This window comes from Microtus ochrogaster, unplaced genomic scaffold, assembly GCF_000317375.1.
Source record: "Microtus ochrogaster isolate Prairie Vole_2 unplaced genomic scaffold, MicOch1.0 UNK24, whole genome shotgun sequence".
Taxonomy (NCBI): Eukaryota; Metazoa; Chordata; class Mammalia; order Rodentia; family Cricetidae; genus Microtus; species Microtus ochrogaster.
In genome coordinates, this window is record NW_004949122.1 from 4,541,034 (window position 1) to 4,548,705 (window position 7,672).

The window sequence follows — 7,672 nt, forward strand, 5'->3', positions numbered from 1 at the left end:
CTGTGGAGAGGGTACCTGAACTGACCTTCCCCTATGAACAGATTTGTGACTGCCCTAATTGTCATCATAAAACCTATATCCAGTAACTGGCAGAAGTAGATGCAGAGATCCACAGCCAAGCACTAGACTGAGCTCCTGGAGTTAGTTGAAGAGAGGAAGGAGGGATCATATGAGCAAGGGGGTTCAAGATCATGATTGGGAAAATCAGAGACAGCTGACCAGAGCTAGTGGGCGCTCATGAACTAACAGCTTGGGAACCTGTATGGGACCAAACTAAGCCCTCTAAATGTGGGTGACAGTTATATGGCTTGATCAGTTATGGGGGCCTGGCAGTGGGACCAGAGCTTATCCTGGGTGCATGAATGTGATTTTTGGAGCCCATTCTCTATGGTGGGATACCTTGCTCAGCCTTGATACAGTGTGGAGGGGCTTGGCCCTGCCTCAACTTGGTATGCCAGACATTGTTGACTCCCCAAAAGAGGCCTTACCCCCTCTGAGGAGTTGATAGGGATGGGATACAGGGAGGCAGGGGTGGGAGAAAGGGAGGGAGGGAGGAGAAACTGGAACTTGATGGGGAACCTCCTTCAGCCAATGGCCTTTGAGAGGCTGAACCAGGCTGAGCATGGCCTTAGGTACCAAAAAGCTCTCTTGCTTCCTATCTATCTATCTATCTATCTATCTATCTATCTATCTATCTATCTATCTACCTATCTCTATCTCTCTATCTTTCTCTCTGTCACCTGGATGCTGGATTCGGGTGTTGTTCCCCATTTGTACAGAGGGATGTGATCTGTAAGCTCCCCCTAAATAAAGAACCCCTTTATTTTACTTAACCCTGAGCTAGTGTGAATTAATTCATTTGTGTTCGCCTTCTCCTTTAGGAGCTGGCATGTAAACAAGTATATTAAAAAGTAAAATGTAGTAACCTTCCAAACAAAAGTGTGCCTAATACCTAGATGGACAATTTCACACTTTTACAGGTATGTTTCTCCTAATACTTAATTTTAAAAAAAAAAATGAAACAATCAAAAATGGTGCTGGGGCTAGAATGATGGCTCAGTGGTTAAAAAACACAGGCGGTTGGGGGGGAAGTGGAGGGGATGGGAGGGGCTAGAATGATTGCTCAGTGGTTAAAAAACACGGGTTGTGGGGGGCAAGTGGAGGGAATAGGAGGAGGGGATGGGGTGGGAACTTGGATTGGTATGTATAAGAAAAAAGATAGTTTGTTTTCTTAATAAAAATAAACACAGTGCTTCCAAAGGACCTGGGTTATTTTCCAGCACCCACATGGTAGCTCACAAATATCTGGAACTCCAGTTCCAAGGGATCCAACACATTCTTCTGTTTCTGTGGGCACCAGGTATGCACGTGGTACACAGAAGCACATGAAGGCGATGCATCCATTTACATAATATAATAAAATAATAATAATAGCAACAATAATAATAATTGTGTTGGGCTTGCAAGATGATGCTAAGGGTCATTCTGTGATGTCAGCAATATTCCCTGAGCCTTAGGTGTGGGGGTGTTTTGCAGGTGTATCCACAGGAACTGGGGACCACGACTCTCTCTTTTGATTGTTTGTGTTTTTCTGTAGTGATCTCTGTCTGTTGCAAAAGGGGGCGGGTTCTTTGATGAGGGATGAGGACTACACTTATCTATGGGTTTAAGGACAAATATTTAGAGTATAGTCAGGGATTGTGCTGATTAAGTAGAGGGGCAGTTGTAGGTTCTTCTCCAAGATCCATGGCGTCACTACTTCTGGGTAGTTGGCTAGGTTTCTGGTACCAGGAACCATTTCCTTCTCATTTAGCAACTCTTAAGTTCAATTAGAGCATTATTAGTTACTGTTAAGGTATGCATGACACTACTGCACCCTTAGGGTCGTTGTGCCATTTTGGTCATTGTTGGGGTTTATAGGCGTCATAGCTGGGTGGGACTATTCATTGATTCTCTCCTTTGGGAACCTGCATGGCTCCTTCTGGAACCAGGAACTCTAGTCAGGAGGGAGGAGGCATTCAGGTCAGTTTAGGTCAGGGGCCTCTGGGTACTGCATCTGAAGTGCACAATGTCCTCAGTAAAACGAAGCTACCTTCTACCTCTGGGGGGACAAATATCGATCTTTTTTTAATTTTTTAAATTTATTTATTTATTTATTATGTGTACAACATTCTGCTTCAAACACACCAGAAGAGGGCACCAGATCTCATTACAGATGGTTGTGAGCCATCATTGGTTGCTGGGAATTGAACTCATGACCTCTGGAAGAGCAGTCAGTACTCTTAACCTCTGAGCCATCTCTCCAGCCCACAAATATTGATCTTAAAGAAAGAAAAATTATAAAAAAAAAAAAAAGAAATAGGGATATGTGTGTGCTAAAAACTGAACTTAAGATCTTGTTTAAAAACTATCCTCTCAACCACTGAGCTACAACCTTAGCTTGCTTTAGTAAATCTTTTATTTTTTAATGTTTCTTTTGTTTGTATATACACTATATACTTTATAAATATACTGATTTGGGATTCCCTCTGTATGCTCTGAGCATTTTATTATCATTGGTTAATAAAGAAGCTACTTTGGCCTATGGCAGGGCAGAATATATCTCAGTGGGAAAACTAAATTGAATGCAGGAAGAAGGAGGATGGAGTCAGACAGATATCATGTAGCTGCCCAAGAAGCAAGATGTGAGGTAATAAACCATGAGCCTTGTGATAAAATATAAAATAATAGAAATGGGTTAATTTAAGATGTAAGAGCTAGCTAGGAATATGCCTGAGCCATAGACCACACATTGTTGTAATTAATATAGTTTTATGTGATTATTCAGGTCTGGGTGGTTGGGAAATGAAGTGCAGTCTCCATTTTTAATTTACTGTATTTTCTTAGTCAAATTTTGGTGACTTACATTTATCTGAAGAACTTACATTGGTTAGCATTATATTTAGTTTTTAGGTATGGATATGTATGCATTTTAAGTGTATAACTATTTCTGTAGATATGTAATCATGCAATTTAAAACCATGGTGACACATGATACTTCAGTTTTTCACTTCAAAACCATCAACAGGCTGCCAACTAGCACACGGCTGTGCATTGCTGTGAGATATCAATCACCGGGCTCTGAAATTTGTATCCAACAGATGCTTTTGAGAGATGTGGCTATAGCTGAGTTGAAGACAGGCAAGCATCCAGACAGTTGTTCCTTTTGATTCTAGATCCTTGAGTAGCCCACAACTCTTCCTCACTGTGGCCACCAGCTCAGGAGAGTCATCTGTTTTAAAACGTACTGCCACCCCTTGGTACCAAAAACCCAAGGGAAAGCTGAGCTCTGATAGAAACCAGCCGTCTTGTATTCAGATTCTGGTGCAGTTCCCAAAGATGTTTGTCATGCTTCTCTTCCTGAATATTCCTCTAGCTTCTACTAATGGAATCTAAAATATTCCTGGGTCTTGATTAAAGGTACAATGGCCAGTGGAAAGCAAAAACAGCTGTACAAGAGTAAAGCAGTCTAGGGGACTCTTTCCTGCTCTGCCAGATACTGTTGGATTGATTGGGTTTGTTGTTATTAGAACACTCAAAATAAACCATCGTCCTGGACCTTCCTTTTTAGATCAATTCCCAGTGTTGATGATTATGATGGAAAGAAGTCTCTCATTTTCATTAGCAAAGCTCCTGTCAGCTGATACCTGGGTATGAAACCTGCAGCAAGCCAGCCTGGGTCTGTCTGTCTGTCTGTGTTTCAGCTTGGCGTATGATGAATTTTCTTAGCAACTCCCTCCAAACCACATGCTACTCCACCTTAAGCCAAACTTTTGCATTTTCTTGTACTCTGCTGAGAAAATCCTTTCGCTGGTTCCTTTTCAGCTGGTGATGATGCGTGGACTCTAAAGCACACAACTGACTTGTCCATCACTTTTTGTCCAGCTTCCTTTCATGTTTCACAAGTTCATCAGAGTCTGAAGTCTCTCCGTCATGCTCCACACCCTTTTCCAAAACTGTCATGGGCTTTTTTGTCTACACTGGGCTTAGCATCTTGATACACGTTTAGAACTTGGCGGAGAAGAGCGGTGAGTCTGTTGATTGAATTCTCCAACTACCGCTGGAAATTTGACAGAAATACATTTCAAGGCCTCCAGAAGGAAATGCTTCATTAGCAGCAATTAGTTTGATGTATTCAAACCTTTCAGAAAATGCTTAGCTCGTGGCCCTTTTGAATTTGGGACAGAGAATCTAATTGGTTCTCATCTGATCAAAGAAGTTAGACAATTTACAGAAAAGGTCATCCCAAAGAAGTTGATATTTATCTTACTTTTGAAGCCTTTAAGAACATTCTAGAGGAAGAAGACTTGATTCAGAGCTTTGTTTTCGTCACCTAAGATTCATCAAGTTTCTACTTTGTATCAAGGCTCCTGTTGTCCTTGATTTTCACGCCACAAAAGATTAAAGATAACACCACCAATTATAATATTTACAAAAAAGCCCTTCCTGAGAATGACCTGCCCAGTGGTATTGTTAGGTAAAGACTCTAGGAAATGGCTTTGCTAATTTACACTCATTAACAGGAGAATGCAGGAGATTAAAGGTAGCAAGGGTGAATAGCCCCTCATTTTTGTAAAACCTGTACAACCTTTTATGCACCTACCAAGGCCATTATTATGTAATAATAGAAGAGGAGGTGTGCTGCCCACATGAACTCGGGGAGGATAAAGACACAAGGGGCTATTTTCCCTCAAGAGAAATGTAGAGTCAGAGATTAAAGGTGGAAAGCAGCCGTCATTTAAAGCAGCTCCCATCTCCAAAGGATATTTATTCACAAATTGATTAGAGTTGGAAATGGAAATGATTTAGTTGGTGGGAACATTACGGCAGCCCTTTAAAGTGTGATGGCAAAGATGAAACGGATGCTCACTTACCCTTTCCTTAGCATGCAGGCGGAGATCAAACAGAGCAGCGTCCCATTGACAGACCTAATGAGACGGCTCGTCTATTTGCTTCAGTTATTTCCAGCGCTAGGGAGGCATGTTCTGTCTGAAATCCCTGACTCTCACATTGCTTGAGGCAGAGTCCCATTTTATGAATCTTTTGGTGGCCGTCCAGGGAAGCGCCCCTTGGCAGTATATGTGGGGACGGGGTGTAACTGGGGTGAGTTTCCCAAAACTGTAATGGGAATCAGACATATTTTCCCAGACAAAACTCTAGAACCTTCCTTTTAAAGATTCATTTTGTCTTCACTGCTGCCATCCTCAACCCTTGGTTACATCTTTCCCTTCTCATGCGCTCCCGTTCTTCCCACAAGCCTAGCAGGAAAGCGGGTTGGTTCTGTCGGGAATGAGCATGTCTCTCACCCTCCACGCACTAATCTCCAGTGCGAGCTTTCGAGCTTTCTACCTCTACTGCTGTCAACGAAGCTGCGGTCTCAACCGGAAACTGAGGACTCTGCACAATACATCCAAGTCAATGCCATAAAACCAGTTTATGTGCTAATAACTGCTAGTCAATGAGTCTCTTAGTTTCTGTATATAACTCTGAAATGGCGGCTCCTAGGTGGGGAGAGGGGTCAGCTTCTTTGAAGACTGAAACACAGCCAAATAAAATTAGCTTCCTTTTACACCTTACGTAATGACCAGTTACAGTATCATGTGGCGACGCTCCTATACATAAGGATGGTTCATTAAAATCAGTCACTCTAGGGAAGAAATACAGTGTTAGTTGGCTCACTTTTGAGAAACTCTCACATCCGTGTCTGTACCATCTGAGGGTGTCACAATTAATTTTTTTTTTCCCAAGATAGGATTTCTCTGTAGCTTTGAAGCCTGTCCAGTAACTAGCTCTGTAGACCAGGCTGGCTTCGAAATCACAGAGATCCGCCTACCTTTGCCTCCCCAGTGCTGGGATGAAAGGCATGCTCTAACACACACACACTGTTCTTCATGACTTTAAGGGGTGTATTCTTTCCATTTCTGACTGTTGTGGTCTATCCTTAAAAACTGTTGAAATGACTACTTAAGCAATTTTCTTTCCTTTTTCTTAGATGAATATTCTAATTATTTACATACAATAACTTTCTAGATAAAAATTGGCTTGGATCTTGTTGACTTCATATTGGACTTTTCTATTAGATGAGGACAATTTAAATTTCTTGATTTTTACTATTTCATACATCTGTGATTCTAAAAAGATTGACCACAGCATCATGGATTTAGAAGAGATTCCATTAAACTTCATATTTTTGACAATAGCATTCATATGCACTGTGTCTAAGACCATACCTGGTTACTAATTCATTTGTGAACAACTAAGTATACATACACTTTTTCAATCCTGTTATGGATTGTCTTCTCTCTACAAAGTGAGCTTCTACTCTAGATTATGTAGATGATATACACTGTGCAGTACAAATATTTTAAACCAAATCATGACACAGTGGTCACAACACAAAACCTCCTTTGCTCAGTTTTAGAAGTTTCTTTTATATTGAATTCTATACAGTTAAGAACTATTTCTGTATTTCCCATTGGGTGCCATTTGTCCGGCTGATCTCTCACTGGTAACACGCTGCTTTCATTATTGGTGTTAGGTGTTGTGTTCTTGGTCAGTCCCCTTCTGTTTTAGAGTTTCCTTGTCTCCTGTCACCTTTTCTATATAACCATTAGAAAGACTATAAGCACACACAGGCACACACAAACACACACACGTGCACACACATATACACACACACTACTCACATGGAGCCCAGTTCGTGTGGCATTTTTGTACATGGGTTTAGGGCTGACCACTTGGGATTGGATAAATTATCACAAACCTTGTCTCTGGAGAAAACTGATTCTCCCTGAATCAGCAGCCATTGATTATCTGGAGCTCTGCTTCTAGGGGTGGGTCCTTGTGAAATTTCCCCGTTCACACTAGCATGTCGCCTGTTGTCATCAGGCAGACAGGTCCTGTTTAGGTGGCCTCATGGTTGAAATTTCATGGGTGCAGCTTCCCTGTCGCATCCAGAAAGACGACACTGGCAAGCAGATGGCCCAGTCTTCTGGCTGTTACGTCCCATGTTAAAAACTTATATGTTTTAATTAGCTTACAAAGGAGTGACTCTCTGTCAGACTGCCCACACATCCTCAGTTCTGGTTACTCCTCCCTCTACTTCCTCTGCCTCCCTATTCCTCACCCCACGCCCACTTAAACTTTTCATTCACAAATATTCCTCCTACCTCCTCTCGGCTCCATACCTCCTTGATTCTCCCTTACTGTATTGTTAATCAATCCATTTGAACTAATAGCTTGATTCTCTGCCTAAATTAAAAAAGTTTTTAACTTTAAAAAACTCAATTGTCAATATGTAGTAAGTTGTTCCAGTCACTTTTTATTGCTGTCTGGCATTCTACACATAAAATATAGCTTATTGGAGGGGTGGTATTTACAAATAAACATACATCTAAGAACATAATATTATGGCTGGAGAGATGGCTCAGTGGTTAAGAGCATGTAAGAGCTTTGGCACAGAACACAGGTTCTGTTTCCAGCACCCATATCTAGCAGCTCACAACCACCTGTTATTCCAGCTCCAGGAGATCCAGTGCCTCCTCCCTCCATGGATACTTGAACTTTTGTATACATATGTACAGAGAGAGAGAGAGAGAGAGAGAGAGAGAGAGAGAGAGAGAGAGAGAGAGAG